At 34.7% G+C, this 24,454-nt stretch overlaps 1 long non-coding RNA gene across 7 annotated transcripts in view; it reads right to left on the reverse strand.

Annotated features, from left to right (window-relative positions):
- LOC140631861 (uncharacterized) overlaps positions 1 to 24,454 on the reverse strand; it is a 280,039-nt gene that overhangs the window by 232,968 nt on the left and 22,617 nt on the right. For all 7 annotated transcript variants that reach the window (XR_012029380.1, XR_012029382.1, XR_012029379.1 and 4 more), the window contains exons 2-3: positions 612 to 699; positions 2 to 129 (exon numbers count right to left, since the gene is read on the reverse strand). This is a non-coding gene — a long non-coding RNA (uncharacterized lncRNA). The remainder of the gene's footprint in view (position 1; positions 130 to 611; positions 700 to 24,454) is intronic.

Below are 24,454 nucleotides of genomic sequence, written 5' to 3' on the forward strand. Positions count from 1 at the left end.
CCTCTGAATTAGATGAGAAAAATCAACCTGGTCTTGTTCAAGTTGCTGTAGTAGTATTTCCTGTCAAATGCAGCCAAATGCATTCTTAACTCATGGATACATCCAGTTGAATCTGCAGATTCTGAGAAGCTTTATGAAAAAAAAAAAAAGATGATTAAGCTGAATCTTCATCAATGAGTAAAAAATAACAAGATTAAGAAGGCTTTTAGCTTGTGGTTAATCCACAGTAGGCACTGAATGGAGTGACAAAAACCAATAGAAAACCCATAGTCTCTCTGGCATGAAGAACCAGAGAACAAAATACAGGACAATCACAGCCATTGGAAAATAATGTGTATGAAGGAAGGTGTGGTGTAAATTAAAACAAAACAAAACAAAACAAACCAACCAAAAAACCCAGAAAATATTGGTGGCATCCAAAGGAAAATGACCTATAAATACAGGGAAAAACAGGGACTCAAATGACTGCTCACTCCTCACAAACAATAGAGACCACAAGATAGTAAAAAAATTTGTTAAGGTGCTGAAAGGAGAAAACGTGAACTGAAAAAAAACTCTCAAAAATGAAGTATAATAAAAATATTTTCAGATAAGGGAAGCTAATACATTACCTGGTAATCTACATAACAAGAAATGCTCAAGGAACTTCTTAGGGTAATGGGAACTGGTATCAGAACTTGAGGAAGTAATGAAGAGAATCTGAAATAAGAAATATGTTGGTAAATATAAAAGGCTATATCTCCTTCTATCTATTAAAATGAATGGCTGAGTACTCTTGAAGGGTACCTGGTTGGCTCAATCAGAAGAACATGTGATTCTTGCTCCTGGGGTCCTGTGTTTGAACCCCACATTGGGTCTAGAGATTATTTAAGTAAACAATACTGTAAAATAATACTTTTGTGTTGTAGGGTTTGAGTTTGTGTGTATATTAATGACGACTATGGAGAGTTACAATAAATGGACTTATATAGGTTTTTATAGTTTATATTAAATAATGTTAAGCATACTGTGAAAAGTTTACTGTGTATATTTAAAGGTATAACTAAAAATTCAATAGATATGGAATAGAAATGAAATTCTTTAAAAAAAATTCAACAAATCACAAAGTAAGGAACAAAGGAGGAAACAAAACAGATGGGGAAATTAAAATGATAAAATAAAATGATAAAACAAGATCTAAATCTAACCTTAGTGGGCCAGGAAAGATGGCAGCGCAATAGGAGAACCCTTGGCTTGTCTTATCCCATAGATCCAACTAGATAACTATCGAATTATCCTAAATACCACAGAAATTGACCAGGAAAACTGGCAGAACAAACTCTACAGCTAAAGGTAGAGAAGAGGCCACATCAAAGAGGTAGAGAGTGCAGAGACATGGTTTGAGAGAGAAATGGATTATGGCCACTGCAGTGGGGAGGGAGACATGTTGCAGAGATGGGTGAAAGACAGACTAGTGCAAAGGGAAGCCCACAGAAGGCATATGAATTCCCATAGTAGTTGGCTTGAAAAGAGAGTTTTTGTATGAGTTCTTGCAACCAGTGAAGCTTAAAGACTAGAGTTCTAAAGATTAGCAGGTGTGGCTCAGGAGGGCCTGGAGGCTTGGGGCTGCCTTTGAAGAGAACACAGGCATACAGCCCATGGACACACAGCATGGAAACAGGGATCTGAAGAGCACCTAGGGCACACAGTGCAGAGGTTATTTGCTCTTCATGGAGCATGTCCCAGAGAGGCAGCTTTCATGGAAACACCCCTCTGGAAACAAAGGAACTGGCCAGTGCCATTTTCATCCCTCACCCTTCAGCAGTAAGCACAGGGCCCCCTTTGGGAATCAGCACAGTGCAGATACTCACAAACTAACTTGCTTACCCCAAGCCCCACATCCCTGGACTCCAGTAGAATTGCCCCTCCCAGTCACTCTTGCCCCAGGAACTGTATGGTGAACTCCTCTCCCACAGAATACCAGTCCCAAATGCTGCCAACATGGAGATTCTCAACCCAAGGGTTCTTCTTCATAATCCTATTACCATCAAAAACAGGAGATGTAACTGACTTTCCTAACAGAAGAAAGTACAGAAACTTAGACAAAATGAGAAAGCAGAGGAATTTGTTCCAAATGAAAGAACAAGATTAAGCCATGACTAGAAATCTAAGTGAAATGTCTGATAAAGAATTTAAAGTAATATCATGAAGATACTCACTTGAGAAAAGAGTAGAAGATATGACTGAAACCCTTAACACAGAGAAGGAATAACATCGCAGAGATCAAGACCTCAATAAACAAAATAGGAAAAACGTTGGATGGAATGAACAGCAGGCTGGAAGAAGCAGAGGAACAAATTAATGACCTAGAAAACTGAATAATGAAAGGTAATGAAACTGAACAAAAAAGAGAAAAAAGAATAGAGAATGAAAATAGAAATAAGAAATGAGAATAAACTTAGGGAACTCAGTGACTCCATCAGATATAATTACATTCACATGATAGGAGTCCAAGAAGAAGAAGAGAGAGAAAAGGGGCAGAAAATTTATTTGAAGAAATAATAGCTGAAAACTTCCCTAATCTGGAGAAGGAAACAGATATCCAAATCCAGGAAGCACAGAGAACCACCAACAAAATCAGCAAAAGCTGATCCATACCAAGACCTACTGTAACTAAAATGGCAAAATATACTGATAAAGAAAAAATTTTAAAAGCTACAATACAAAAGAAAATAGTTACATACAAGGGAAAGCCCTAAGGCTATCAAGGCTTTTGGCTTAGAAAAAAGGGATTGACATGATGTATTCATAGTTCTGAATGGGAAAAATCTGTAGCCAAAAATACTCTATCCAGCAAGGCTATCATTCACAATATAAGGAGATATAGTTTCCCAGACAAACAAAAACTAAAGGAGTTCATGACCACTAAAGCAGCCTTCCAGAAAAACTAAAAGGACTCTGTGAGTGGAAAGGAAAGGCCAAAAGTGAATGTATGAAGTCAGGAAACACACACACACACACACACACACACACACAAATTGAATATTTTTGTTAAAAAATCAGTTAAGGAGCTCACAATATAAAAGGATGGGAAATATGACATCATATGTATAAAACACGGGGAAGAGAGAAGAAAAGAATTAATTCAAACTCAAATGATCATCAACTTCATATAGACTGCAATATGCAGAAGATGTTATAATACAAACTTAATAGTAACCACAAATAAAAAACCACTATTAAATATGCAAAGAATAAAGAGTAAAAAATCCAAATATACCATGAAAGAAAACCAGCAAACTATGAAAGGCAAAAGAAAATCAGAGAAAATCTTCAGAAACACCACAAAACAAGTAATAAAATGGCAATAAATACACATCAAAAATTACTTTAAATGTAAATGGACTTAATACTCCAATCAGAAGGCATAGGGTGAAAGAATAGACTTAAAAAAAAGAAAAAGAAAGAGAAAACCAAGACCCATCTATATCCTGCCTACAGGAGACACTTTACACATAAAGATACTTGGAGATTGGAAGTAAAGGGAAATAATTGATAACAATACAATAATAGTAGAGGACTTTAACCCCCCCCCTTACATCAATGGACAGATCATCTAAATAGGAAATAAACAAGGAAGCAGCAGCTTTAAATAATGCATTGAATCAGATGGATTTAATAGCTATATTCAGAATATTCCATTAAAACAGCAGAATACATATTCTTTTCAAGTGCACATGGAACATTCTCTGGAATAGATCACATATTAGGCCAAAAAACTATGCCTGACAAATTCAAAATGATTGAAATCATGCCATACAGCTTTTCTGACCACAATGCTATGAAACTAGAAATCAACCACAAGAGAAAATCTAGAAAGACCACAAAACAAGGAGGTTAAATAACATGCTACTAAACAATTAATGGCTCAACCAGGAAATCAAAGAAATTAAAGAGTACATGGAAACAAATAAACATCAAAACACAATGGTTCAAAACACAATGGTTCAGCAAAAGAGGTTCTAAGAGGGAAGTTTATAGCACTACAGGCCTACCTCAAGAAATAAGAAAAATTTCAAATAAACAACCTAACTTTACAACTAAAAGAGCTAGAAAAAGAACAATAAATCTGAAACCAGTAGAAGGAAGGAACTAATAAAGATTAAAGCAGAAATAAATGATACAGAAACTAAAAATGGAAGAGATCAATGAAACCAGGGGCTAGTTCTTTGAAAAAAAATCAATAAAATTGATAGATATATTGCCAGACCTATCAAGAAAAAAAGGAGACTTAAATAAAATTACAAATGAGAGGGAGAAATAGCAACCAACATTACAGAAATACAAACAACTCTGAGAATATTATGAAAAGCAATATGCCAAGAGTTGGCAATCTAGAAGAATTGAATAGATCCTAGAAATATATAGCTTACCAAAACTGAAATGAGAAGAAATAGAAAATTTGAACAAACTAATTATTAGCAAAGAAATTGAATCAATTATCAACAAACTCCCAATAAACAAAAGTCCAGGACCAGATGGCTTCACAGACAAATTCTATTAAACATTTAAAGAAGAGTTAACACCTTCCCAACCTAATCCAAAAAAAAAAAAAAAAAGAAAATGAAGAAAAGCTTCCAAATTCATTCTATGAGGCCATTATCATCCTGATACCAAAATGACATCAAGACACCACAAAAAAAGAGAACTACAGGCCAGTTATCTCTAATGAATGTAGATGCAAAAATCCTAAACAAAATACTAGCTAACTGAATCCAATAATACATTAAAAAATCATCCATCATGATCGAGTAGTATTTATTCCTGGGTTGCAAGGGTTCAATATTCACAACACCATCTTATAGATAGGAATCATATGACCATTTTTGATAGATGCAGAAAAAGCATTTGATGAAGTATAACATTCATTCATGATAAAAACCCACAACAAAGTAGGCTTAGAAGGAATATATCTTAACATAATAAAAGCCATTAATGAAAAACCAATAGCTAACATTATCCTTAATGAGGAAAAACTGAGAGCTTTTCTCCTAAGGTTATGAACAAGACAAGGATGTCCATTCTCATTACTTTTATTCAACATAGTACTGGAAGTCTTAGCTACAGCAATCAGACAAAAAAAATTAAAATGAAAATTAAAGGCATCCACATTAGTAAGGAGTAAGTAAAATTTTCACTATTTGCAGATGACATGATACTATACGTAGAAAACCTGAAAGACTTCACTCAACAATCTTCTAGAACTGAAACGTGAATTCAGTAAAGTCACAGAATATAAAATCAGTGTACAGAAATCTGTTGCATTTCTAAACACCAATAATGAAGCAGCAGAAAGAGAAATTAAAAGAACAATCCCATTTACAATTGCACCAAAAATAATAAGATACCTAGGAATACACTTAACCACAGAGGTAAAAAACCTGTACTCTGAAAACTGTAAAACACTGATAAAACAAAATCAACAGGACACAAAACCTCAAAATGAACCCACAATGATATCGTCAATGAATCTTTTTTTTTAAAGATTTTATTTATTTATTTATTTATGAGAGACACAGAGAGAGAGAGACAGAGAGAGAGAGAGAGAGAGAGAGAGGCAGACGGAGAAGCAGACTCTATGCAGGGGACTCTGTGGGACTCAATCCCGGGTCTCCAGAATCACGCTCTGAGTCAAAGGCGGCCACTCAACCGCTGAGCCACCCAGGCAGCCCTGGCCAATGAATCTTTAACAAATCAGGAAACAATATCCAATAGAAAAAAGACAGTCTCTTCAACAAATGGTGTTGGGAAAACTGGTCTACTATATGGAAGAGAAGACAACTGGACCACTTTCTTACACCATACACAAAAATAAACTCAAAATTGATTAAAGGCCTAACTATGAGACCTGAAACCATAAAAATCCTAGAAGAGCACAGGCAGTAATTTCGTTGACATTGGCCATAACAACATTTTTCTATGTCTTCTGAGGCAAGGAAAACAAAAGCAAAAATAAACTATTGGGACTACATTAAAATAAAGAGCTTCTGCACAGCAAAGGAAGCAGTCAATAAAACTAAAAGGCAAACTTCTCAAAGGAAGAAGATATTTTGAAATGACATATCTGATAAAAGTTTATTAACCAAAATATATAAAGAACCTATAAAACTGAACACCCCAAAACAAAATCCAATTAAGAGATGAGCAGAAGACATGAATAGATATTTCTCTAAAGATTATCGAAAACTACATCTAAAACTAATGATGTACTATATGTTGGCTTATTGAGTTTAAATTTAAAAAAAGAAAAGAAAAGGGAATACATCCAGTTGGTCAACAGACCAATGAAAAGATGCTCATCATCACCTATCATCAGGGAAATACAAATCAAAACTATAATGAGATACCACCTCACACCTGTCAGAATGGCTAAAATCAACAACACAAGAAACAACAGGTGTGGCAAAGATGTGGCAAGATAGGAACTTTCTCATACTGTTGGTGGGAATGCAAACTGGTGCAGCCACTGTGGAAAACAGTATAGAGAGTCCTCAAAAAGTTAAAAATAGAAATACCCTATAATCTTGCAATCACTCTACTGGGTATTTACCTGAAGAATACAAAAACACTAATCCAAGGGGATACATATACCCCTATGTTTATTGTAGCATTATTAATAATAGCCATGGTATGGAAGCAGCCCATGTATCCATTGGTTAATGAATGGATACAGAGGAAGTAGTATAAATATGCAATGGAATATTACTTAGTCATAAAAGTGAATGAAATCTGGCCATTTGCAGTAACATGCATGGAGCTAGAGAGTATAATGCTAAGTGAAATGTCAGAGAAAGACAAATACCATATGACTTCACTAGCAAGTGGAATTTAAGAAACAAAACCATGAGCAAAGGATAATGAGAGAAAAACCAAGAAATAGACTTTTAACTGCAGAGAACAAACTTACAACTATCATAGGGGAGGAGGTTAGAGGAGTGGGTGAAACAGGGGATGTAGATTAAGGAATGCACTTGTGATAAGCACTAGGTGTGTATGGAATTGTTGAATCACTATATTGTACATAATGAAACTAATGTTTACTAGCTGAAATTAAAATAAAAATTAAAAAATAAATCTAACCATATTGATGGTTATAATACATGTTAATGGACTAAGTGCTCCAATTAGAAATTAGAGATATTCATAAAGGATTTAAAAAAGGCCCAAATATGTGCTCTTTATAAGAATGAACTTTAAATATATAGACACAAATAGGTTGAAAGTAAATAGATGGGCAAGGTGTACTATACAAACAGTGAGTGTAAGAAAGCTGGTAGAGGGACTCGGTATGAGATAAAAAATAGACTTCAAGACAGAACACAAGGAGAGATAAAAAGGAAAATTTCATAACAATAAGAGTTTAGGGGATCCCTGGGTGGCTCAGCGGTTTAGTGCCTGCCTTTGGCCCAGGGTGTGATCCTTGAGTTCTGGGATGGAGTCCCACATTGGGCTTCCTGCATGGAGCCTGCTTCTCCCTCTGCCTGTGTCTCTGCCTCTCTCTCTCTCTCTCTGTGTCTCTCATGAATAAATAAATAAAATATTTAAAAAAACAATAAGAGTTTAACTCATAAGAAAGAAATAACAATAATAAATAGTGTACCTAATTAGAATGTTTCAAAATAATATGAAGTAAAAATTGACAGAATTAAAAGGGAGACCTGACAATTTCATTATCACTTCCTTTTTCTTAGCATTTGATAGAAGATCTAGGCAAAATTTAGTAAAGACATAAATAATACAAATGACACTATCAACCAACTGAACTTAAATGATATCCCCAACAACTACAGGATACACAATATTTTTCAAGTGTACATGGTATGTTCACCAATAAAGGAAATAAATCATACAAAGTGTTTTCTGACCAATTAATTCTTTAATTAAGGAAGAACTAAGTAAATGCAAGATATCTAAAATTTACTAGAGAGAGACCAGAAGAATATGAGAAGACAAGCTACTACAAAATGGACTGAAGTGTTAAAAATTTATTTTCAAATATTGTCACATGGAAAATATTTATGAAAAGAATATAAAACAAAAAATTAACACAAAATGCCCAAATTCCAAGTTATAGGTAATGATCAAAGCCTACAAAGGATATCTAAGATTCTCAAATTAAATGTGGAAGGAAGAAAAACCAACTATTAATAGATTAATTAGCACTTTGGGTAAAATGTGCATTTCTAGAAAAGGTCAACAGGGGCCATTTCATTCAGAATCTCTTGTAGAGTGTCTATACTGAGAAAAAGGAGCTTCACAAGTGTGCTTCTTCCTGTTCAGTTTAGAGGAAAGGGAGTACATCAATTCAACTCTTTGTATTTTAGTTTCCTGTTTATTCTTATCAACCTTGGCTGTGGGCTTTTAAAAGGATTAATGAATTAACAATCTGAAACCATTGGGGGTTATTTGAGAAGAAGGTGTTCATTTAGGTTTTATGTCCTTAGAGTAGAAGTACTCTTGGATATTCAGTGGTTACATTGTTTGCTTTTCTTCTAGAGCAGGTTTATTGAGTACAATTCTTACCTGATCACAATCTCTTTTATCTGGTGGCGCATAAAGCTAACATTTACTCTGAGAAGTCTAAAAAAAGGGAAACCCTAGGGACTAGAGGTACAGACTTTAATCATCTTCTGGCTGACAGGCTGTGAGTGATACATTCAAAGCCAGCCAAGTTAAGTGGTGGTAAATTCTCATGTCTAGAACGGGATCCCTCCTCCCTGCTCAAAAGTCCTTGTTTGCCAGTTCTTGACTAAAGACTACAGGGTACAGAATCTTGATCCAGTAAATAATGGCATTTAGAGGTACACAGGGCTATGCATAAATATAATGCAATGTTTTCACCTTATCCTTGGAAAATTTAAATTTAAAAAAAGAGTAAGAGTGATTTGAAAATGATTATGATTGCTTAATGTACAATCATATTTGGATGAAATATATTAATAAGAGAGATTCAAACAAGGTAATTGTGCAATTTGTCTGTCTAAAAAAACCTGTAATCAGAACTATCTGAGTAGATCAAACTTCTGATAGTCTATTTTCATAGTACAATGTTCCTTTAATTTGTTGTAATTTTATAGCTGTTTTTGTGATTATTTGAATAATGCTTTCCTTCTCTCCTAGATTTTAAGTTAAAAGGGTAGATAGCATGTTTATTTTGCTAACAATTATATTGCTAGCACTTAGCATAGTGACTGGCACAGTGTACATTTGGTGAATATTTTTAATAGAAAAAAAATTAATGTTGGGCAGCCCAGGTGGCTCAGTGGTTTAGCGCCGCCTTCCGCCCAGGGTGTGATCCTGGAGACCCGGGATCCAGTCCCACGTCGAGCTCCCTGCATGGAGCCTACTTCTCCCTCTGCCTGTGTCTCTGCCTCTTTCTCTCTTTCTCTCTCTTTCTCTCTCTCTCTCTCTCTGTCTCTCATGAATAAATAGATAAAATCTTTAAAAAAAGAAAAAATAAATGCTGAAGTTGTATTCTTGTAGTACTATCCATATTTCCTCATCTATATAATGTGAATAATAAAACACCATTAGCAAGCATTAAAAAGATTAAGTTAGATGACATAAATTAATGTTCCACTTATAAATAGTAAATTGTTTTGCAAACCATATGCCATCATATTATTTTTTATGATCCTTACTTCTCTATCTCTCCCAATCTTACCAAGAGTTCTTATTATTTCATTTTTTTCTCTTATTCTTCACTCCTTTCTCCACCTCCTCTCTTCTTCCTTTGCTTTGCCCCTGTCTGTATCCTTTTCTTTTCCCTTTGGGTTCATTACCTCCCACTCAGATCCTTCTTCCTGAAATGGATGATGATAATGATGTTGATGATGATAACCACCACCACAGCTAAGAATATAGGATTGTGTAATATTTGATTGAAATAATGGGAATACTACAAATGAAAGTACACATAGTCATGGTTCCTCAAAAATGTAGAACTGTATCTGTTTTTGTCCTTAGAAGTCTCTCTATATCCTATATTACTAAAAACCTACATCTTTCCTTCTTGAAAAAATACAATTATAATAATACTGAGTTCCTTCACTGTAGCACATCAAAAAGAAAAGACTGTTCTATAGCCATGTCTTTCTTCTTCTTGACCATACACTATCATGTAAGACCTAAATTTGATCCAGTTAGGCACCATCTCATTCACTCAAACATAACAGTAAGCTCTTGAAGAGTATCTTTTGGTTCAGCATTATAGTACTTTCCTCAATATTCACATATCTATAGCTAATTAGATGATGAAGCAAATACTTATTGGTCCAATATGTAAACTATGACCATTGGCTTATTGCCATTTTTGTGGGGTTTAAAACAGGCTTAAGTTCAGACTAAAAATTTACAGAGACCAAGACTATATCTGGTTGTTTTATCCTGCAAATACCAGATTATCTATTGCTGCATAACAAACTCTTCCCAAATTAGTGACTTAAAGCAACAACTATTATATTTGCTAAAGAACTCAGAGAGTTAAGAGTTCTTCATCATGTGGCATCATCTGGGGTCATTCCCTTGGTTAATTGCAGCTAATGGATCAGTTGGAAGCTGTGCTCAATCTTAGCACTAAAATAGTTGGGTTTTGAATGTCCAAGGTGTCTTAACTGACATATCTGGCCACTCAATTGGGATAGCTAGAACAGTTAGAGAGTGGATGGGTATCTCTGTCTCTTTCTATAGATGTCTTCAGTAGGGTACCTGGGTATCTTTACATGGTAGTTCAAGGTTCTAAGGAGGAAGACAGACAGTCTCTTAGGGTCCACCATTTAAAGAGATATAGCTTTGCTTCTACCACATTCTATGTGCTGAGCATGAAGCTTGCTTGGGATTCTCTCTCCCTCTTCCTCTGTCCTTCCCTTATTCCCCCCTCACACACTCTCTTTCTATTAAAAAAAAAAAAACCTTTCCCCCTTCGTTTGTTTTGTTTCTTAAATTTCACATATTACTGAAATCACATGGTATTTGTCTTTCTTTGACTGGAGTCATTTTTCTTTTGATGCACAAATGCCCATCTTTGGCATATAGCAGGCCTTTGAAAATTGTCTCCTGAGTCCTCTTGACACAACCATACAGTGATCTGTGATCACTTCCTTCATACCTTCCAGCATAAGATATTCCAGGCTAATCTTATACATTTCTTGCCAGGATGTGGCATCAGCCATTTTTCCAAAGAGACTTGGTTCCTTTTAGTAAGAATTGCTATTTAGAAATCTCAGTCTGGACTCAATAATTAGTGCTATTGTATAGACATTACTCCTAGGAATTTTTCTACAGATAGAGGTAGGAAGTAAATACTTTTTTAAGGGAAAAATGCATCATGAATTTATACTGGAATTACATAAGTGTAAGATTAAGCATTTTTCTTTAACTCTTTGATGTATTTGTATTTCTTTTCATTTAGTCTAAAATAACAATTCCCAAAGATACTAGTTAATTATTTATGAGTAAATAAGTAATTAAATTAATAAATTATGTGAAAGCCTAATACATATACATATTAATGATAAAATAACAATACCAATATGACTACTATGTATCTTTTACATTTTCTTTTTTGTCTTTTTGTTTTAAGAATATATCCCCTAGGAATGCATTCAAATCACTGAGTTTTATAAATACTTGAAAGATTTCTTCTCTGTGTGACTAGGCTACCATATAGATAGTCTTATCCTTTCATTTTGTTTTTAATTTTTTTGAGGGATTTCTTTGTTTTTCAGGTCACTTTTACTTAGGAGCATTATACATACCTTATTTATATAGCTATCTTTATTAAACAACTTGAGATGTAATTCACACACATCAACAATTTACGTATATAATAAAATGCTTCTTAGTGTATTCATAGTGTTGTCCAACAATCACCACAATCTAAGTTGAGATCATTTTTGTCTACCTAGAAAGAAAGCCTGTACTTATTAGCAGTGACTCTCCACTTCCCACCACCTCCAGGCCCTTAAATTCTAGGAAGTGCCATTTCTATAGATTTACCTATTCTGGACATTTCATATAAATTAAATCATACAATATGTATTTTGTGACTCACTTCTTTCGCATAGCACAATGTTTTCAAATTTCATCTATCCATGCTGTAGCGTCTGTCAGTACTCATTCCTTCTTATTAATGAATAGTATTCTTTTACATGGATATTCTATTATGTAAATCTTATTTAATCCATTCATCAGTTAATGGACATTTTGGTTGTTCCTATTTTTTGGCTACTATGAACATTCGTGTTGTACAAAGTTTTGTGTGGATGTACAATTTCATTTCTCTTGGGTATATCCCTAAGGGTGGAAAATGTGTATCTTTTAAAGGTAAATTTCTGGAGCACCTGGGTGGCTCAGTTGATCAAGCATCAGGTCATGATCCTAGGGTTCGGGAATAAAAATCCATGTTGGGCTCCATGCTCAGCATGGAACCTGCTTCTTCCTCTCCCTCTGCCTGCTGCTCTGCTTGCTTGTGCTCTGTGTGTGTGTGTGTGTGTGTGTGTGTCAAATAAGTAAATAAGTAGGTAAGTAAGTAAGTAAGTAAGTAAATAAATAAATAAATAAATAAATAAATAAATAAATAAATTCTTAAAGGAACATTTCTTTCTTATTAAAGAAAATAGTAATGATGCTATCATTTGTCATATTATACTGGACCTAATACTAAGGACTTAGTACCATCTCATACAATAGTTCAGAAAAAGTATCTTAGGGAAGTTGTTCCTTTTTCTCTTTCTTAGTAGGTGTCCAAAGGAAAAGAATTACCCCAGAAAAGAACACAGGAAAGAAAACACAAGTTTCAGTTATGTCATCATGCCTCCACAGTCTCCTGCTGGCATTTCATACCTACCTCAACTAAGGCTTTTTATTGATTTTAACTTTCTGCTCACTACTCAGAAAGATGTTTCTAGATTTCATTTGTATATGTTTTCTTGATTGACCCATAAAGGGTACTTACTGAAATAAGTAGAGGAAATGGAAAATCATATAGTGGAAAAGACATCTGGTTAAAAGTCAGAGATCTGGGTTCGAATCATGATTTCTAAAACTCAGTAACAAGGTGACCTATAGCAAATGACTTGGCTTTTCTGTGTCCAGATTCCTTCTCTGTATAAAAGAAGACAACAAAGACCTTGATAATCTTGTGAAGATTAAATTTAAATATCATAAAGTACATAGCAGAATGCCTTATATTTTCAATGTACTGACAAATGCTAGTCATAATTATTTTTTTATATTATTTTGGTCTAAGAGTAAGTAATATTAATATTTAGTGAAAGGAGTTTAGTAATTGCATTGAATTCTTATTCTTCAGGCTATATAATTTACTGTCACTAACTCAACAGAGGCTTACAACTGGCATAATAATGGGTTGTGAATTGGGTTGCCTTGACAAATTATTGAGAGAAAGTTGTAAATGCTCTGCTTCCAGCAATTTGTTTTTCTTCCTTTCTTTCACTTACCATAATAAAAACCTTGAAACATTTAAGAAGACAGATGGGAAATAGATATCCTCAAAAGTGACTGCAGATGAAATTTGGACACAGAGTTTCCTCATTAGTTAACATGTAAATACCTCCATTTAGCTTTCTCCATTAAGACTTCAATCTTTTCCAGTGATAGCATCTCCTATGCCTGTTATCCTAGGAGAAATAAAATTAATTTCTCCAGGTTGAGTTCCTATTAATATCATCATAATAGGTCCCTGTGTTCAATCATTGAATCTAAGTCAGTTGGTTATGATTCAGCCTCATTTGTTTCAAATTACAATTATGTTTGCCAAGTTAAGTTTATTCATAAATCTTTCCAGGTGTCCAAAGGTCTACATTATGCTCACAAATTTATTAAGAATCGGAATGCAATTCATTTGGGGAATATAAATAATAGTGAAAGGGAAAATAAGGGAAGGGAGAAGAAATGTGTGGGAAATATCAGAAAGGGAGACAGAACGTAAAGACTGCTAACTCTGGGAAACGAACTAGGGGTGGAAGAAGGGGAGGAGGGCGGGGGGTGGGAGTGAATGGGTGACGGGCACTGGGTATTATTCTGTATGTTAGTAAATTGAACACCAATTAAAAAAAAAAAAACATTAAAAAATAAAAAATAAAAAATAAAAAAAAAATAAAAAAAAAGAATCGGAATGCAAATTTAAGCTTAGCATCATTTTAGATTATATTTTCATTTATTTTATTCAACATCATGCACTGCAGAACTGGCAATAAGCCAAAACATCTTTCATAATTCTGACAAAATTATTGTTTTACCAAATTGCTCTCTAGTTGGCATTTCCTTGTTTGCCAATGAAAAAATAGCAAAGTTTTCTGAAGTAAAATTATTCCATAGCAATAAACTTTTTGAGACCTTGTCATCATTATTGCTTTCATAATTATAAATATAAAAAAATATATAATGCCTGTAACTGGGTTCCACTGAAAGAATCACTGTTTCTCTTCTGCAAACAAAATTTCTGTTGTAAATAAAAAATAACATTTGGCAAGATCATAATTCATAATTTTTAACAGCTTTTATTGAGGTATAAGCAATATATAATAAATGTACATACTTCAAGAATACAATTTCATACATTTGACATATGTATATATACCCATGAAACCATCAACATAATCAAAATAATAATCATTAACAATAATCTCCTCATGCTCCTTTGTAATTCCCCGCTTCTACTCCTCTTCTCACTCTCTCACTGTCACTTCATCTTTTGGTCATCACGAAGTGTTTTCTGTTCCTATACATTTGTTTGTACTATAAATGTATTAAATAAGTGAAATTAGTAGGTATTTTTTCTGTTTTCTTTCAGAATAATTATTTTGAGATTCACCCAAGTTGTGATATATCATGGTTTCTTTATCCCTTCACCTATGCATGAATATTTAGATTATTTTCAGTTTGGGTTATTACAAAAATGCTGCTCTGAACATTTGTGACAAATCTTTATATGGTCAGATCCTTTTTTTTTCCATAGGTAAACAGGAATAGAGTAGCTAAATCATATGGTATATGAATTGTTAAATTTTTAAGAAACTGTCTAGCCGGCATTCAAAGTTGTATCATTTCACATTCCCACCAACAGCATTTCAGTGTACTGGTCCATCCATGTACTTGTTAACACTTGGTATGATCAGTCTTTTTAATTTTAGCCATTCTCATAGTGTGTAGTAGTAACTTGCTGTGGTTTAAAATTTCATTTCCCTAGGAATTCATGATGTTGAGTAATTTTTAAAAAGATTTTATTTATTTATTCATGAGAGACACACATAGAGAGAGAGAAAGAGGCAGAGAAACAGGCAGAGGGAGAAGCAGGCTCCATGCTGGGAGCCCAACATGGGACTCGATCCCTGGTCTCCAGAATCAGGCCCTGGGCTTGAGCTGAAGGCAAGGATGAACCGCTGAGCCACCGGGGCTGCCCCTGTTTTTGAGTGTTTATTTAGCATCTGTATGTCCTTACTGAGTTTTTTTTTATTATTATTTTGAGAGTTATTTATATATTATGGATATAAGTCATTTATTAGGCATATGCATTTTAAATATTTGCACCCTGTTTGTGGTGTTCTTTTCATTTGCCTAAAAAAGCCTTTGAAATTTTGAAGTTTCCATTTTGATAAAACTCCATTTTTGTGCTTTTGTTGTCCTGTTGAAGAAATGTTTGCCTCAGATGAGATCACAAAGATTTTTCTCTGATGTTTGATTCCAGAAGTTTTAGAGTTTCAGGTTTTACATTGAAATTGATGATCCATTTTGATGTAATTTTTGTATGTAGTGCACAGTATGGATTGAAGTTCCTTTTCTGGGCAAGGTAGATATAAACTTCTAATTTTTCCAGCACTATTCGTTAAAAATACTATCCTTTCTCCACTGAATTACCTTTGAACCATTATCTAAAATGAGTTCCCCAAATATATGTGGATTAACTTCTGTCAGAAAAATGAAACATCACTTTCCAGTTCATCTTTCAGCTCATAAATTTTCTGATTTCCCACTTTGTCTTCTTTTCCCAAGGTAAACATACCAATTATTTCCATTGCTATCCCTAGTCATGACACAATGATGGATATCCTTCCTGGTTCAGGGTTAGAAGAACAAGAAGCATCAATCTATTTATTGTGGACTTTAATTCTGTTCCCTTTTTTGCATTGTTTGTTGTTTCATTTTATTATGTTTTTATACATGTAACAATTTAATGATTATTGCCACTATATATATATATATATATATATATATATATATATATATGATTATAACTAAGGCATTCAATATCAGTGAGATACAAACTGAGACATTAAAAGCCCTCTTATGCCCAGGTGACATCTCTTCAGAAAAATCAGGATGATATGGCAGTTGGGCACACATTTTACAAAATCTTTTACATATTGCTATGCCTGAATAAGCCATACAGATGAATCCTCCCTTATCAGAACTGACAAAACCTGTTCACAGAGAGAGAACTAAGAAGGAGGTTACAAAAAAGAAAAGTAATAAGAGGGGGGCAAGAGTAGGGTGTGCCTATTCCTAGAGTATGTGCTCCTATAGAATATCTATTCCTACAGAATCATCAATCCTTGATATCATATGCATATATTCAGTCTTTCACAAGACAATGACAAAATCCTGGGGCTCCTATTAAGCTCCACTCAGAATACTCATGTTCACACAAACACACAAGATTGAGTTTCTGAAACACTTATTTAACTTTGACTTACAAGAAACCTCTTGAGTCGTCTAAAATAAAATTCTTTTAATTTTTTAAAAGATTTTATTTATTTATTCATCAGAGAGAGGCAGAAACACAGGCAGAGGGAGAATCAGGCTCCATGCCGGGAGCCCGACGTGGGACTAGATCCCGGTCTCCAGGATAACACCCTGGGCTGAAGGCGGCGCTAAACCGCTGAGCCACCAGGGCTGCCCTAAAATAAAATTCTAATAATGACACTGAATTGTTAACTAACACTGGTTTTTCAGGGCCTTTTTTATACTCCTGTATTACTTACTTTTTAGAAATAGTTTTCTCCTGACATTCAAATGCCTACTTGATGAGGGATAAAGAAATAGAAAATCCAACAGGTGAAACAAATTACTTTCTTTAATTCTGATTATGTGTGCTAAATGCTCAGTAGAAAAGAGACTTCATATAAATAATATAACTAATCCTTCCCTAAGTCATCTATGTAAGTCATATTGGCTGTACTTATAAATTCAGCCCCAAACTAACTGATTGTTGGTTTTTTGTGTATGGTTTTCATTATCCAGGGTATTTTTGCTCCCTAGCACAAAAGTTAAGAATTGGTATCAGAATAAAAATCTTTCATTATCATTGCAAAGTAATAATGATAATGATTTGGTTTACTATTCTTCTATCTTGGTTGGGTGATAGGTGATTGGAATAACAATGTATGAGACTTATGTTTAGTACAATTTAGTGAGAAAACATCCATAATTTTCCGCCTATGGAAACACACCACCTAGGAAATTTTGAACACTCAAGACATACTAATAATTATAATCTCTAATTAAGAAGAGCATAAAAAACAGATTATAGTTGCAGCCAATGAGTTTACTAATAGCCTAGAACAGAAGTAAATAGTATATTGCCATTGTCATTAGTATTTCATAAAATTCCACTCAACTGTCCTTGGCCTTATAGTTTTTCATATTTTTAAACTTTGGTTACATCTAAAAATCCAGTCAATTTATTCTTACCTATAATTGCTTCTGAGTCACTAGACAATAGAGAAATATTTTTAAAAATAGGGACAACTCCATTGGGATCCTGTATGTTTAATTATACAATAACTATTAAATAAAGATTCACAATTCTTTAATCATATTTTAAAATAGCATAGCATCATATATTGTAGGACAAGTCAACTGTGCCCTTGTGGGTTTTGATCCCAAGTAGGTTATCCCAAAGGCTCATCTGCCTACAGCCAAACAGCCACCTGCTAGCATATGACATCTTTTTTGTTCCTCCCTTAATGATCCACATAGGTCACTGCCCAGCTAATTTGTATGCAGCACATTCAGATAAACTGAATAAATTTTCCAGTTCTGTTATGTCTGCTCATTTTCCAAATGCAACAGCTCATGTAATGTGTACATAATTTTAAAAAATTGAGGAATAGTAGTTTGGGACACACCCCAAGGTTTAAATTTTTCTATAGAATGAATTTATGAGCTATCTTACATATTATTAACTAAACAACATCTTGACTTGAGTGTAAAAAATGACAGACCTACCTCTCTGCTTTACTGGGGCGGGGGGGAACCCTTATCTTTTGACATAAAGAATAAGTAGTTACAAATACTTACATGGCATAGGCATTTACCAGGTAATTTTCTGCACGTTTATATTCATTACATTCATTATTGTACAACTATATGAAATGGATCCAATTATTTATCCTCGCTTTATAGAGGTGGGAACTAAGGCACAGAGAGGTTAAGTAACTTGCTCAAAGTCTTACAGTTATAATTGTTAGAGTTGGAATTTGGATCCTGACATTTGGCTTTAGAGCTTATGCCCTTATCCATTAGCTAATATGCTCTTTCTTTTGCCTCCTTCTTATATTTCTCCCTTGCTAAATTTAAGCTTCACTCAGGTTTCCAGAGAGACTCTTAACCACTGCTATCCCTTTATCAATGTGCCCTCTTGCATATAGATTCGGGTAGAGATGAGCCAGAATATAATTGAGGTGAGAAGAAATGAGCTTAGTGATCAAAAATTATTTTTATGAATTAATATAGAGTTAATAAAAAGTAAAATTTCAAAGAGTAGGGATGGCAAAGGTTTAGGGAAGAAAAAAATGGAACTGATGATTAATTTCTCCAAACAAGAGGAAACATTTTCTCTCTGGATTTGAAAGAAAATAAAATGTGCAATTTAATGATCTATCCGGAATCTGAGATAGCACAAAAACCCTCATTAAGCAATGTGGATCTCTAAAAACACCAACTACTGACAAATTGTGTTTCAAATGTATTTTTGAAATCCTACAAGTGGCAGTTCAAGTGATCGTATCAGGGTATAGGATTCACAGTACGTTAGATTTATAGTCTGTTAGCTTTGCAGTGGTATGCTGATAAAGGTTTAACAACCAGCTGGGAGGGAGCAGGGGGATCCCTAATTTATAGAATGAATTTATTAATGTGTGTGGAATAAATGCTTCCACTATGACCAATTTCAAGCTACCAACTTGACATCATGAATACAGAGTTTATTTTTTTTTAATTTTTATTTATTTATGATAGTCACAGAGAGAGAGAGAGGCAGAGACACAGGCAGAGGGAGAAGCAGGCTCCATGCAGGGAGCCCGACATGGGACTCGATCCCGGGTCTCCAGGATCACGCTCTGGGCCAAAGGCAGGCACCAAACCGCTGCACCACCCAGGGATCCCAATACAGAGTTTAAATAGACAGATAACTGCACACTGTTTTACAGTGTTCTCTCTACACAAATAAAATAGATGTGAGTAATCTCAAGAACATAAATAATATTAAAATGTAGAAAAATAGTGTTTTGAGTATTTATAACCTGTTTACATACATAATTTATTCTTATGTTTATATAATTTAATTTTTAATAATAACCAGGTTGCAAAATGCCTGAAAATTTAATAAACAGCTCTTTGGAGCTGATATAAACTAAAGCACTCCGCTGCCACCAAAAAAATGGTGACTTTAGATAACTTTGCAAGCAATAATGTCAAAAATTAAAGTCAACTAAATTTCTTGGGTCTGATATTAAGTAACTAATTATAGGTAGGAAATATCTCCAAAGCTGTGTTACTCTGGAATCCAAAAGAGAATTCTATATTTTAATCAATTCAATCAATCAATTCTATAATTTAATCAACAGTACCTGGCACAAAGTGCCTATTTAGTGATTATGTATTTTTAAGGATAGAAAGTATGTTCTTTTATATTTTTTCTATTTCTTTTTTCCCTAATAGTCTAATACTTTTTGTTCATCTATTATCTTATAGCAGTAATAACAACTGCCATTTATTGAGCTCCTATTTTTGCTAAGTCTTTTATATGTGCATGTGCATGTGCACATATGTATGTGTGTGCATTAGCGTATTTCTGTGGTTGCTCATAATTTATAAGCAAACTTAAGAAAGACATTCTTTAAAGATTTATTTATTCATTTTAGAGAGAGAGAGAGCACAAGTGGGAGGGGGTGTGGGAGATGGAGGGAGAATCTTAAGCAGACTCTATGCTGAGTGCAGAGCCCAATGTGGTGCTCAATCTCATGACCCTGAAATCAAAACCTGAGCTGAAACCAAGAGTTGGACACTCAACTAACTGCACCATCCAGGTGCCCCAAGAAAGACACATTCTGCCCCTTTTATATAGGTGAGAAGAAAATGAGGTTTAGTGAGATAGTATGATTTTCACAGCTGACAGAACTAGTAAGTGGTGGAGATATTATTTAATCCTATCAGATGAGGGCACATTCTAATTAACTTGACTTTATCTGTAGAGACCCTATTTTCATATAAGATCACATGCTGAAGTATGAGGAGTTAGGACTCCAACACATGAATTGGGGGGAGTACAATTCAACCCATAACAGTGTTTACCCCTATACTTATTTTCTTATAATGACCAATTTCAGTTTGGTCTTTTATTGTCTACCCATGTTATTTTCTGAACTTTCATTTCAAAATGTATAGATTTGCAAAAAAAAAAAAAAAAGTGAAATTTTGAATCATTTACTTACATCCTACATTTTCTGAAATAAATTTTCAGTTATTTACAAAATATGTGCAACCAAAAAAATAAATAAAATAATAAATGTGAAGATAAAATAAATATAGAAATATAAATCTAGAAGTTTCTTTTTATTTTATATGCCATATGTCCTGCACAATAACTAGAGGTGAAGTGCAATTATAGATTATAATTATTTAATATTTTAAAGGACTTTCACAATTGTAAAAGTAACATTTTTTGGTAGAAATTTGAAAAATACAAAAAAGGCATTAAATCCATGTTTAATCCAATCACTATGAACATTTTGCTATGTAGTATCCCAAGTTATATTATAACTATATCCATAAATAGATATTTGTGATTTAAAAGTTAATGATATGTACAATTTCATAGGCTATCTTTTTTCATTTATAAACATTGTGAGAGCATCACTGTATAATTTATTTATTTTTTTTTTTTTATTTTTTTTTTTTAATTTTTATTTATTTATGATAGTCACACAGAGAGAGAGAGAGAGAGAGAGGGAGGCAGAGACACAGGCAGAGGGAGAAGCAGGCTCCACGCACCGGGAGCCCGATGTGGGATTCGATCCCGGGTCTCCAGGATCGTGCCCTGGGCCAAAGGCAGGCGCCAAACCGCTGCGCCACCCAGGGATCCCACTGTATAATTTATTAATATCATGATTTATTAAACTCACATGATTTAAATTTTATTATAAACGAGTGACTAAGGGCATTGTACTTTTTTAAAAGAGTTTGACTAAACACTATAAAAACAAGAATTAGATGTTAAAATTCACTTTTATCCAAACATCATAGGCAGAGCTGGATATAATTTAGCAAGACACCACTGAAAAATAAAAATCACAAAGGTAGAGTTTCAGTAGAATCTATAGCAAATGGGCACCAATATTATTTAAAAGACCCCACTCCATTTAGTTCATCGATAGCTTTCAGGACATACATTGAGCAAAGTTACTCAAGCATATATCTTCACTAACTTCTTTGTGATATGGACTGTTCCATCTACTATTAGAACTATTTTTTATGAACAAGATATATTCTTTTATTACTGTAAAAGAAGTATAAAAGTTCTGAGAGTTTACCTTGTTTACAAGCTAATGAGCATTCTATTGCTGTTTCATGGATTCTGGCAGAAGATACAAGATTCTTGGATCAAAGACACAGTACTTTGTTACTCATGACAAAGCAGTAGCAAGGGCTTCCTGTTGATTTGCTTTGGCTTTCATGCCCTTCCAAATCCTAGAAAGGTAAAGCCAATGTGCCTAAGTGGATACCCTCATGAGCAGTGGGTTCTATTTGAGGAGAGGAACACTAAGCTTGAGGAATTTACTACTTTCATAGTAGGCAAAAGTAAATGTGCCCTTTGGGGAAAGACCACCTCATCTCTCAAGGTTCATCCTTGCAAACATGAAACTGAAGCATTCCTGGGCAAAATATAATGTCTTATATTCTTGGTATATCCAACCAGGAAGTATAGGAACCTCATGGCCCATGGCAGATTACCCTCCCAACAATTTTTATTTTCTAGTCGTATACACGATCTCAGCAATCTTGATATTTATGAGACTGTTTTTTCCCTCCTTAGTTTAAATATTTAGGTTTACTTCTCTATAGTGCTTTAAAAAATAGGCATTATTTCTAAAGTTTTCTGTATCCCTGTGTATGCATTTATTCAATCTATAAATAGATATCGAGCACTTATGTCAGGAAATGTGTTACAAGTTAAACTAGCCTTGTTCCTGGGACACCTGGGTGGCTCAGTGGTTAAGCGTCTGCCTTCAGTTCAGGGCATGATCCTGGGATCCCAGGATAGAGTCCTGCATTGGGCTCCCTGTGGTAAGCCTGCTTGTCCCTCTGCCTATGTCTCTGCCTCTCTCTCTCTGTCTCTCATGAAAAAATAAAATATTTTTTTAAAATAAAAAAAAATAAACTAGTCTTGTTCCTGATTCTCATCTCTGCTGCTTTCTCTCAAGAATTTAATAGAAATGCAATACCAGTGCCTGGGTGGCTCAGTTAGTAAAGCATCTGCCTTTGGCTCAGGTTATGATCCCAGAGTCCTGGGATATGATCCCCTGTCAGGCTCCCTGCTGGCGGGAAGACTGCTTATCCTTCTCCCTCTGCTTCTGCCCCTCCTTCTCCCTGTTAGTGCTCTCTCTCTCTCTCCCTTTCATGCTCTGCTCTCTCTCAAATAAATAAATAAAATTTTCAAAAAATTAATAGACATGCAATATGGTGTTTCTTATATTTCTGAAGTATCTGGTGTTGTAGGTTTTTTTCCTTCATATATTTTCTTCCCCAATTTGATCTTTTTCAATCAGATAAAATCTTGTTTGTGCATGCTTTTCTTAACTTTTCGCTGCCTACTATTCCATGCTTTATGGTGAACCCATCATTGTAGCCTAAAAAAGCATCATAAATAAAATAAAACTATTTTCTAATAGAATCACATAAGCAATTTTTAACTTTTGCATTCTACTTTTTTGTGCCATAGTCACAACCCTCAACTTGAGCTGTAAATCCATCTGTGTCCCCTTTAGTCTTCTCTTCCACTTTCCCTCTCCACACCTGCAAATCACTAAAACGATGTTCCAGGTTTCTTCTGGCTACCTCAATCCTCCTATGTAAATCCATATCTCCAGAGAGTCATTGGTAGGTTTCATGTATTTTGGCAGGCTTGCTGATGCATCTTAGATGCTTATTCCAGAAAGGGAGCATACATTCCAAATGACAATTCAGTTTCAGCCTGTATATGCCTACCATATTCCTTCTCATTAAGGTATTACAAACTACCCTATTTTTCTCTTCCTTCAGGAAGTGGTAACATGATTCCAAACACCTGCTATTGCCCATGGTTCCCCCTCTTTTTGGTCAAGTAAGCAAGGAATGTCCAAGCATCTTAATGTACAAATTCACAATTAACTATGAATTTCTGATCTTTCTTTTCTGTGGCAGGTTCTACATCATGTTAACCTCCTGGTATTAGTTTTTATTTCCCCTTATCTTTGTGAATCTTCTTTTTTCCTGACTTGCTTTATGATTATTTTTTTCATACTATTTAAGAATCCTTTATCCTGGGGCAGCCCCGGTGGCCCAGCGGTTTAGCACCGCCTTGGGCCCGGGGTGATCCTGGAGACCCGGGATCGAGTCCCACCTCGGGCTTCCTGCATGGAGCCTGCTTCTCCCTCTGCCTGTGTCTCTGCCTCTCTCTCTCTCTCTCTCTATCTCCCTCTCTGTGTGTGTGCATGTCTGTTATGAATAAATAAATAAAAGTCTTTAAAAAAAAGAATCCTTTATCCTGATATATAAGCCAGTGTGTTGACAGGCATTCCTTGATTACCTCAGTTTCTCTTTTAGTAGGAAAGCTAGCTTGTATGGATATGCTAGATAAGAATGCAAACACAACCTATCCCTACCAGCAATTTAAATAGATCCACTAAATTAATGCTTATGTATCCTAAGTTGAAATTTTCTCCTTGAAAGCTGTTAGAGGGATCCCTGGGTGGCGCAGCGGTTTGGCGCCTGCCTTTGGCCCAGGGCGCGATCCTGGAGACCCGGGATCGAATCCCACGTCGGGCTCCCGGTGCATGGAGCCTGCTTCTCCCTCTGCCTCTCTCTCTGTGACTATCATAAATAAATAAATAAATAAATATTTTAAAAAAGAAAG

This window comes from Canis lupus, chromosome 4 (genome assembly GCF_048164855.1).
Source record: "Canis lupus baileyi chromosome 4, mCanLup2.hap1, whole genome shotgun sequence".
In the NCBI taxonomy this organism is placed as follows: Eukaryota; Metazoa; Chordata; class Mammalia; order Carnivora; family Canidae; genus Canis; species Canis lupus.